This window comes from Lagenorhynchus albirostris, chromosome 4, assembly GCF_949774975.1.
Source record: "Lagenorhynchus albirostris chromosome 4, mLagAlb1.1, whole genome shotgun sequence".
In the NCBI taxonomy this organism is placed as follows: Eukaryota; Metazoa; Chordata; class Mammalia; order Artiodactyla; family Delphinidae; genus Lagenorhynchus; species Lagenorhynchus albirostris.
Window position 1 is genome coordinate 126567895 of NC_083098.1, and position 11934 is coordinate 126579828.

Genomic DNA, 11934 nt, shown 5'->3' on the forward strand with positions numbered 1-11934 from the left:
GAACTGAGGGAGAAATAGATCTACGATAATAATTGAAAATTTCAATACTCCACTTTCAGTAATGGGCGACACATCTGATCTAGACAGAAGATCAATAAGAAAATAGAGGACTTTCAGATAAAGACAAATACTGTATGATATCACTTATATGTGGAATTTGAAAACTAAACTAGTGAATATAACAAAAAAGAAACAGACTCACAGATATAGAGAACAAACTAGTGGTTAGCAGTGGGAAAAGGGAAGCAGGGAGGGGCAATATAGTGGCTAAGGGAGTAAGAGGTACAAACTACTATGTATAAAATAAATAAGCTACAAGGATATATTGCACAGCACAGGGAAATAGCCAATATTTTATAATAACTATAAATGGAGTATACCTTTAAAACTTTGAATCACTATGTTGTACACCTGAAACTTATATTGTGAATCAGCTATACCTCAATTTTAAAAAAAGGAAAAGAAAATAGAGAACTTGAAGGACATTATAAAGCAATGAGATGTAACAGACATATATAGAATACTCCACACAAAAACTGCAGAGTACACTACATCAGTTGGTAACCCAGGCAGACTAAAATAGAGAGTGTATTGATTTTAGAAACTGGGAAGAATAAATTCATTCCTCAAGGGAGGATTTGTGTTTCTTTCTGCCATGGGTATGAGGACATTACAGACCTGAGTCCAGTTTAAATGAGTCCAGAAATGAAGAATTTTAGTGTATGATATTCCTTACCACGTAAACAGTATAAATTTTGATCCTAAATCCATGTGTGAACCTTCCAGTGGCTATAAATTCTCAGGAGAGCTTTTCTCCCCTTCTCTTCTAGACAGTTTTCTTTCCTGCTTACCTCTGTGAAGGGTTATTTATTCACTTGTTTCTAGTGAACTCTTTTCCTTGTGAATGGCTTTTCCTGAGCATGGCTTTTATGCTAGATGGAGCTCTCTGCTCTTGGAAGATGTACAGTTCTGGGCAGCCTGGGTATAAAGGTTCTCCCAGGGCACCCAACTGCTTCAGTTCTCACTTCTTTCCCTATATTCCTACCACTGCTTTCCTGGAAGCCTCTTGCATTCATTTAAAAATTGTTTCTAGTATTTCATCTAGCAATTTTTCAATGAATTTAGAGAATTATGAATGAATTTCTCTTTTATTTTTTCAAGTAGCATTTAAATACAGTTGGAAAATGGTACAGATATTTGTGGGAGAGACCATTGTCTTTTCATTGTCTTTTCTATTGCTAATGTTGGGTACCTCAGTGAATTGGTGTACCACTCAAAATGACGCCATCAATGCTCAGAATTGATGAATTCTGAATAGCACACATTAGAATCATTGTTCATATGAGGCCTGTGAAAACCCAATACTCACTTTCCCACTAAGTGATTTTGTTAACCCCTCTGCTGTTAAGCCACCCTTTGGGGCTTGGTTTTTTCCTCATCTCTATGATGTATTGGTTTATCTAGTATATCTTCTCAAGCAATATGGGTTACAGAGGTTGTATGACATCTTGATCTCTATGATCCCCAAGTGTGGCCTGGAGCAGCATGAACTCTTTGCCAATCACTGTTAGTCCCTAGCGGTCTCATCTTTTTATCCCAGTGCCAGACAGTCATAATTTTCCATGTGCACTGTGTTGTGAAAAAGGTTAAGAAGCGTGGTCTAGATGATCCTCTAACAGTCCTTCTGTCTCTAAAACTCTTGATTTAAAAAATTAACTATTAATGCACTTTTCCTCTCTGGGCACTTGTTTAGTGAATGAGTATATTGTATGCAAGAGAAAATGGGGATGGGTTTTACACAGAGTTGCTTTGAACTGAAATCTTTAAAAGGAGTTGCATGTCTTTGTGAATGAGGAAAATCTCAAGCATTTTGTGCTAAGTGACCTATTTAGAGCCAGTAATGCCATTCTAGGATTTGAATGAGCCAAGGCCCTTGATGGCTTCTTGGGCACATATCATATTTTCTTATAACTAGTTTCATTGTGCTGCTTCATCTCCTCACTTTTGTATGAGTACAATATAATAGAAGCAGCTTATGTGGCCTCATGTCCTTTCCTCTTTTTTTTTTAATATTTAATACTTGTATGCCTTTGTTTCACTTTGTTTTCGATCCTTCTGTTTCTCTGGTATTTTGAACACTTTGAAATAAGAGTCTGATTTCACTTCCTAAGGACTCATACCCATAAAACCTATCAAAAACAATGATTGGTTTTGTTTATACCTGAAAGCATGGACCCCAACATGCTCTACTTCTGTTTCTAGCACAATTCTGAGTCATGCTTTAAAAAGAATGTTTAGCACTTAGCAACCCAGAGTTCAGTCTGGCCCTGAAGTCGCATTGTTTGGTTTGGGATGTAGCGTGTTTTTAAAAGAATGTATTCCTGTCTCCACTCCAGACCTACCAAATCTGAACCTCCATGAGTGCATAAGGGGAGGTGAGGGAATGCAGTTTTACAGAACTGTACTTTTACCTCTGGGGAATACTTCTTTGGAAACAGCTGAGAGAGCAAGTTATTTGGCTAAAAAAAATGGAGGTAGGGTTGAAGAAGACTTCACAGAAGAGGTTTTTTTTTTTTTTTTTTTTAAATTATCTTTGAAGGATGAATCAAATATTTGCCTGATGAGGAAGACTAGGGAAGGATATTTTAGACAGAAGTAGCATGAGTCGAGGCACAACAGTGAGACTCCATGGCGAATCTTTCAGAACTGTGAATTGTCTAGTGTAACTAGACTAGATTGATGCCGATACAGGAAGTAGAAATAACAGAAGAAGAATCAAGAAAGTAGATTAGGACTAAATTGTGAAAAGTCTGGATTGATAAGGAATTACATTTTATTTCATGGGAAATAAAAGTCATCAAAGGATTCATAAATATGACAATAATGTGGCAAGATTTTTATTTTATATTATAACCATGGCAGCAATGTGGAGGATGAATTAAAGGGAGAAGAAACTGGAGACAATGAGACCAATTGAAGATATAATCACAGTAGCTCAGAAGAATGATTATAAGACAGTAGTTGGGGAAATAGAGGAAAAGGGCATACATTTAGAATCATTCATTTACTCAACAAACAGACTATTTTGTATGTGCTAGCTGTGAGCCCTGTGCTAGCTGTTAGGAAAAAATGAAACCAAACCATGAATGTTCTAGACAAATAAAAAATATATAACTTATGTTGTATGTGTATGAAAAAAATAAATATTTTTAAAATAATGGTATCCTCTTTGTGGAAGAAATATAAATAATTTTACTCTTCTTTAGACATTATTGAATTTTCTAAAGTGTCTGTAGTGTCAGTATATCACATTTAAATTTTTTTTCTAATTTTAAAGTGTATATATTGTTTTGCCTCCCAAAACCCTAGTGAAAAAACAGACATGTGAACAACCAATATAACAATATTGTAGTTATAATAGTGATATGTTAAAAAAAAATACTGAAAGGCGAGCAGTAGTATCTAAACATGCCTTCAAGAGACAGGGAATCTTCATGAAGGAAGCAGCATTTCAAGTGAAGCTTGTAGGATTTGTGGGAATCCCAGAGAAGAGATACTCCAGACAAAGGAAACTCAAATTAATTGGAAAATTTATCTGAGTGGATAGGCAGATGTCAGATTCTGAAGTCTTGTATTCTTTGTGAAAGTGTTTAGAATTTATCTTATAGTCCATTATGAAAATGCAAGCAAAAAGAAGACAGAAGATGTTTACACCATGAAGGCCATTCCGCAGCAGTACAGAAGTTAGATTGAGGTGATGTGGAGTGAAATAAGAAGCAAGCAGGAAAATCAGTAAAGAGACACTTGTGATAGTTTAGGTGATAATTAGCAAGGATTAGGGATTTGGTCAGATGGGTGGGGTGGTATCTGTGTGTATTTGCATGCATGTGTGTGTGTATGCAACCCATATGTGTTTGGTGGGTAGATAGTCCAAGAGGCAGAAATTATCTAATTTCTGATGTCCATCAAATTACTTTTTTTTCCTCAAATGAGGGGATAATGGCATTATTCACTGTAATAAGAAATACATGAATAAGATACTGGTGAGTTATGGTGAGTTTAAAGTATATGTGGGATATTCGAGTGGAAACTTTTATTAGGCAGATGTATATATGAGCATAGACCTCCTGAAAAAGATAAAGGTGAAAAAAACAGTAAGATTTGGTGACTGCTTAGATGTAGTTGGAGGGGTTGGTTGTGAGGTATTCAAATATAGGCAAAAGAATGAGGAAAAGGTTGAAGAGGAGTGAAATACTGAGCTTGACCTTGAGCATTATAAATTATTTAATGACTGTGTAGCAGAGTGATTAAAATGCGAACTCTCATGATCTACCCTACTTGAGTTAAAATCCCAACTTTACGACTTGCTGAGTGTATCCGCATGAGCAAATTAGTTAACCTCTATGAGGCTCAGCTTCCTCATCTGTAAAATAGAATTAATATTAGTCTTAACCCATAGAGTTGTTGTGAGAATTAAATGAAATAGTTTAAGAAGGGCACTAGAAGTAATACCTGGAGCATAATTAGTGTTAGTTATTATTTGGATTATTTACGAAAAATGAAAGAATTTTGCTCTTAAATGATGAAGAACGTAGTTGCGTGAAACTCTTTGATGAAGAAAAAAAATTCTTTATTGCTTAGTTACCATAGAGTAAGTAACCTTTCTAGCTGTGTTTTTGGTCCATGAAGCAAAATGATGCAAAACAACTAGAGTTTTCAATACAAAATATAGCTGATATTCCAGCCAACTTTTTCAAATTTAGTTCACAGTTGTCTGAAATATAAGAGAATAAGACAAAGAACAAACCTGTGATTGTTTCTCAAGACATGGCCCTGTTGTGTGCATCAAGATCATGAGGCTCTCTTGCTCTTTTCCACAGGCATGGTAGATTATTCTGGTTCTCCAAGACAGGTAGTTTGAAGACACGTTTCTCATTGCTTCCTTCTTCTTACAATAAAGCATTACAGACCCAGACAATAGCCACCAAAGGGAAGTCAAAGCCTGGAATATGACGTTTGGCTATGTCCTCTCATTTGCTATGAGTCATATTGGTTATATCCTTTTGTTTCTTTTTTTGTTTGTTTTTTTTTGTTTGTTTTTTACATCTTTATTGGAGTATAATTGCTTTACAATGGTGTGTTAGTTTCTGCTTTATAACAAACTGAATCAGTTATACATATACATATGTTCCCATATCTCTTCCCTCTTGGGTCTCCCTCCCTCCCACTCTCCCTATCCCACCCCTCCAGGCGGTCACAAAGCACTGAGCTGAGCTCCCTGTGCTATGCGGCTGCTTCCCACTAGCTATCTACCTTACGTTTGGTAGTGTATATATGTCCATGCCACTCTCTCACTTTGTCCCAGCTTACCTTTCCCCTTCCCCGTCCTCAAGTCCATTCTCTAGTAGGTCTGTGTCATTATTCTCATCTTGCCCCTAGGTTCTTCATGACCAAGAAGAAATTTTTTTTTGATTCCATATATATGTGTTAGCATACAATAATTGTTTTTCTCTTTCTGACTTACTTCACTCTGTATGACAGATTCTAGGTCCATCCACCTCACTACAAATAACTCAATTTCATTTCTTTTTATGGCTGAGTAATATTCCATTGTAAATATGTGCCACATCTTCTTTATCCATTCTTCTGTTGATGGACACTTATTGTGTCCATATCCTCGCTATTGTAAATAGAGCTGCAATGAACATTTTGGTACTCTTTTTGAATTATGGTTTTCTCAGGGTATATGCCCAGTAGTGGGATTGCTGGGTCGTATGTTAGTTCTATTTTTAGTTTTATAAGGAACCCCCATACTGTTCTCCATAGTGGCTGTATCAATTTACATTCCCACCAACAGTGTAAGAGGGTTCCCTTTTCTCCACCCCCTCTCCAGCATTTATTGTTTGTAGATATTTTTGATGATGGCCATTCTGACCGGTGTGAGATGATATGTCATTGTAGTTTTGATTTGCATTTCTCTAATGATTAATGATGTTGAGCATTCTTTCATGGGCTGTTGGCATTCTGTATATCTTCTTTGGAGAAATGTCTGTTATGTCTTCTGCCCATTTTTGGATTGGGTTGTTTGTTTTTTGGATATTGAGCTGCATGAGCAGCTTGTAAATTTTGGAGATTAATCCTTGCTCAGTTGCTTCATTTGCAAATATTTCCTCCCATTCTTAGGGTTGTCTTTTCGTCTTGTTTATGGTTTCCTTTGCTGTGCAAAAGCTTTGAAGTTTCATTAGGTCCCATTTGTTTATTTTTGTTTTTATTTCCATTTCTCTAGGAGGTGGGTCAAAAAGGATCTTGCTGTGATTTATGTCATAGACTGTTCTGCCTATGTTTTCTTCTAAGAGTTTTATACTATCTGGCCTTACATTTAGGTCTTTAATCCATTTGGAGTTTATTTTTGTGTATGGTGTTAGGGAGTGTTCTAATTTCATTCTTTTACATGTAGCTGACCAGTTTTCCCAGCTTTTTGAAGAGGCTGTCTTTTCTCCATTGTATATTTTTGCCTCCTTTATCAAAGATAAGGTGACCATGTGTGTGGGTTTATCTCTGGGCTTTCTATCCTGTTCGATTAATCTATCTTTCTGTTTTTATGCCAGTACCATACTGTCTTGATTACTGTAGCTTTGTAGTATAGTCTGAAGTCAGGGAGCCTGATTCCTCCAGCTCCGTTTTTCTTTTTTAAGATTGCTTTCACTATTCGGTGTCTTTTGTGTTTCCATACAAATTGTGAAATTTTTTGTTCTAGTTCTGTGAAAAATGCCAGTGGTAGTTTGGTAGGGATTGCATTGCCTCTGTAGATTGCTTTGGGTAGTAGAGCCATTTTCACAATGTTGATTCTTCCAATCCAAGAACATGGTATATCTCTCCATCTATTTGTATCATCTTTAATTTCTTTCATCAATGTCTTATAATTTTCTGCATACAGGTCTTTTGTCTCTTTAGGTAGGTTTATTCCTAGATATTTTATTCTTTTTGTTGCAGTGGTAAATGGGAGTGTTTTCTTAATTTCACTTTCAGATTTTTCATCATTAGTGTATAGGAATGCCAGAGATTTCTGTGCATTCATTTTGTATCCTGCTACTCTACCAAATTCATTGATTAGCTCTAGTAGTTTTCTGGTAGCATCTTTAGGATTCTCTATGTATAGTATCATGTCACCTGCAAACAGTGACAGCTTTACTTCTTCTTTTCCGATTTGGATTCCTTTTATTTCTTTTTCTTCTCTGATTGCTGTGGCTAAAACTTCCAAAACTATGTTGAATAATAGTGGTGAGAGTGGGCAACCTTGTCTTGTTCCTGATCTTAGTGGAAATGGTGTCAGTTTTTCACCATTGAGGATGATGTTGGCTGTGGGTTTGTCATATATGGCCTTTATTATGTTGAGGAAAGTTCCCTCTATGCCTACTTTCTGGAGGGTTTTTATCATAAATGGGTGCTGAATTTTGTCAGAAGCTTTCTCTGCATCTATTGAGATGATCATATGGTTTTTCCCCTCCAATTTGTTAATATGGTGTATCACATTGATTGATTTGCATATATTGAAGAATCCTTGCATTCCTGGGTAAACCCCACTTGATGATGGTGTATGATCCTTTTAATGTTCTGTTGAATTCTGTTTGCTAGTATTTTGTTGAGGAGTTTTGCATCTATGTTCATCAGTGATATTGGCCTGTAGTTTTCTTTCTTTGTGACATCTTTGTGTGGTTTTCGTATTAGGGTGATGGTGGCCTCGTAAAATGAGTTTGGGAGTGTTCCTCCCTCTGCTATATTTTAGAAGAGTTTGACAAGGGTAGGTGTTAGCACTTCTCTAAATGTTTGATAGAATTCGCCTGTGAAGCCATCTGGTCCTGGGCTTTTGTTTGTTGGAAGATTTTTAATCACAGTTGCAATTCCAGTGCTTGTGATTGGTCTTTTCATAGTTTCTATTTCTTCCTGGTTCAGTCTTGGAAGGTTGTGCATTTGTAAGAATTTTTCCATTTCTTCCAGGTTGTCCATTTTATTGGCATATAGTTGCTTGTAGTAATCTCTCATGATGCTTTGTATTTCTGCAGTGTCAGTTGTTACTTCTCCTTTTTCATTTCTCATTCTGTTGATTTGAGTCTTCTCCCTTTTTTTCTTGATGAGTCTGTCTAATGGTTTAATCAGTTTTGTTTATCTTCTCAAAGAACCAGCTTTTAGTTTTATTGATCTTTGCTATCATTTCCTTCATTTCTTTTTCATTTATTTCTGATCTGATCTTTATGATTTCTTTCCTTCTGCTAACTTTGGGTTTTTTTTGTTCTTTCTCTAATTGCTTTAGATGTAAGGTTAGGTTGTTTATTCGAGATGTTTCTTGTTTCTTAAGGTAGGATTGTGTTGCTATAAACTTCCCTCTTAGAACTGCTTTTGCTGCATCCCATAGGTTTTGGGTCATCGTGTTTTCATTGTCATTTGTTTCTAGGTATTTTTTGATTTCCTCTTTGATTTCTTCAGTGATCTCTTGGGTATTAAGTGTATTGTTTAACCTCCATGTGTTTGTATATTTTACAGATTTTTTCCTGTAATTGGTATCTAGTCTCATAGCATTGAGGTCGGAAAAGATACTTGATATGATTTCAGTTTTTACCATGGCTTGATTTGTGACCCAAGATATGATCTGTCCTGGAGAATGTTCCATGAGCACTTGAGGAGAATATGTATTCTGTTGTTTTTGCATGGAATGTTCTATAAATATCAATTAAGTCCATCTTGTTTAATGTATCATTTAAAGCTTATGTTTCCTTACTTATTTTCATTTTGGATGATCTTTCCATTGGTGATAGTGGGGTGTTAAAGTCCCCTACTATGATTGTGTTACTGTCGATTTCCCCTTTTATGGGTGTTAGTATTTGCCTATGTATTGAGGTGCTCCTATGTTGGATGCATAAATATTTACAAATGTTATATCTTCTTCTTGGATTGATCCCTTGTTCATTATGTAGTGGCCTTCTTTGTCTCTTGTAATAGTCTTTGTTTTGAAGTCTATTTTGTCTGATATGAGAATTGCTACTCCAGCTTTCTTTTAATTTCCATTTGCATGGTATATCTTTTTCCATCCTCTCACTTTCAGTCTCTATGTGTCCCTAGGTCTGAGGTGGGTCTCTTGTAGACCACATAGATACGAGTCTTGTTTTTGTATCCATTCAGCCAGTCTGTGTCCTTTGGTTGGAGCATTTAATCCATTTACATTTAAGGTATTTATCGGTATGTATGTTCCTATGACCATTTTCTTAATTGTTTTGGGTTTGTTATTGTAGGTCTTTTCCTTCTCTTGTGTTTCCTGACTAGAGAAGTAACTTTAGCATTTGTTGTAAAGCTGGTTTGGTGGTGCTGAATTCTCTTAGCTTTTGCTTTTCTGTAAAGGTTTTAATTTCTCCATCAAATCTGAATGAGATCCTTGCTGGGTAGAGTAATCTTGGTTTTAGGTTTTTCTCCTTCATCACTTTAAATATGTCCTGCCACTCCCTTCTGGCTTGCAGACTTTCTGCTGAAAGATCAGCTGTTAACCTTATGGGGATTCCCTTGTGTGTTATTTGTTGTTTTTCCTTGCTGATTTTAATATTTTTTCTTTGTATTTAATTTTTTTTTTTTAATTAATTAATTTATTTTTGGCTGCATTGGGTCTTTGTTGGTGCGTGCGGGCTTCTCACTGTGGTGGCTTCTCTTGTTGCGGAGCACGGGCTCTAGGCGCGCAGGCTTCAGTAGTTGTGGCTTGTGGGCTCTAGAGCGCAGGCTCAGTAGTTGTGGCGCATGGGCTTAGTTGTTCCGCGGCACGTGGGATCTTCCCAGACTAGGGCTCGAACCCGCGTACCCTGCATTGGCTAGCGGATTCTTAACCACTGCTCCACCAGGGAAGTCCCTGTATTTAATTTTTGATAGTTTGTTTAATATGTGTCTTGGCGTTTTTCTCCTTGGATTTATCTGTATGGGACTCTCTGTGCTTCCTAGACTTTTTTAACTATTTCCTTTCCCATATTAGGGAAGTTTTCAGCTGTATTCTCTTCAAATATTTTCTCAGTCCCTTTCTTTTTCTCCTCTTCTTCTGGGACCCCTACAATTCAAATGTTTGTGCATTTAATGTTGTCCCAGAGGTCTCTGAGACTGTCCTCAATTCTGTTCATTCTTTTTCCTTTATTCTGCTCTGCAGTAGTTATTTCCACTTTTTTATCTTCCAGGTCACTTATCCGTTCTTCTGCCTCAGTTATTCTGCTATTGATCCCTTCTAGAGAATTTTTTATTTCATTTATCGTGTTGTTCATCACTGTTTGTTTGCTCTTTAGTTCTTCTAGGTCCTTGTTAAATGTTTCTTGTATTTTCTCCATTCTATTTCCAAGATTTTGGATCATCTTTACTATCATTATTCTGAATTCTTTTTCAGAGAGACTGCCTATTTCTTCTTCATTTGTTAGGTCTGGTGGGTTTTTGCCTTGCTCCTTCATCTGCTGTGTGTTTCTCTGTCTTCTCATTTTGCTTAACTTACTGTGTTTGGGGTCTCTATTTTGCAGGCTACAGGTTCGTAGTTCCTGTTGTTTTTGGTGTCTGTCCCCAGTGGCTAAAGTTGGTTCAGTGGGTTGTGTAGGCTTCCTGGTGGAGGGGACTAGTGCCTGTGTTCTGGTGGATGAGGCTGGATCTTGGCTTTCTGGTGGGCAGGCCCACATCTGGTGGTGTGTTTTGGGGTGTCTGTGGCCTTACTATGATTTTAGGCAGCCTCTCTGCTAATGGGTGGGGTTGTGTTCCACTAGTTGTTTGGCATAGGGTGTCCACTGTAGCTTGCTGGTTGTTGAGTGGAGCTGGGTCTTGGCATTGAGATGGAGATCTCTGGGAGATTTTTGCCGTTTGATATTACGTGGAGCTGGGAGGTCTATTGTGGACCAGTGTCCTGAACTTGGCTCTCCCACCTTGGAGGCACAGCCCTGACGTCTGGTTGCAGCACCAAGAGCCTGTCATCCACACGGCTCTGAATAAAAGGGAGAAAAAAAAAGAAGGAAAGAAAGAAGATAAAATGAAGTAAAATAAAATAGTTATTAAAATATAAAATAAAAGATAATTATTGAAAAAATTTTTTAAGTAAAAGAAAAACGAAAGAAAGAGCATCCAGACCAAAAAAGAAATCCACCAATGATTACAAGTGCTAAAAACCATACTAGAAAAAAAAAACAAAAACGGACAGACAGAACCCTAGGACAAATGGTAAAAAAGCAAAGCTATACAGACAAAATCACACACAGAAGCATACACACACACACTCACAAAAAGAGAAAAAGGGAAAAAATATATCATCGCTCCCAAAGTCCACCTCCTTAATTTTGGGATGATTCGTTGTCTATTCATGTATTCCACAGATGCAGGGTACATCAAGTTGATTGTGGAGATTTAATCCGCTGCTCCTGAGGCTGCTGGGAGAGATTTCCCTTTCTCTTCTTTGTTCGCACAGCTCCTGGGGTTCAGCTTTGGATTTGGCCCCGCCTCTGCTTGTAGGTCGCCTGAGGGCCTCTGTTCTTCGCTCAGACAGGAGGGGGTTAAAGGAGCAGTTGATTCGGGGGCTCTGGCTCACTCAGGCCTGGGGGAGGGAGGGGTACAGAGTGCGGGGTGAGCCTGCGGCGGCAGAGGCCGGCGTGACGTTGCAGTAGCCTGAGGAGCGCTGTGCGTTCTCCCGGGGAAGTTGTCCCTGGATCACGGGACCCTGGCAGTAGCGGGCTGCACAGGCTCCCGGGAGGGGAGGTGTGGATAGTGGCCTGTGCTCGCACACAGGCTTCTTGGTGGCGGCAGCAGCAGCCTTAGCGTCCATGCCCGTCTCTGGGGTCCGCGCTGATAGCCGTGGCTTGCGCATGTCTCTGGAGCTCCTTTAAGCGGCACTCTTATTCCCCTCTCCTCGCGCACCAGGAAACAAAGAGGCAAGAAAAA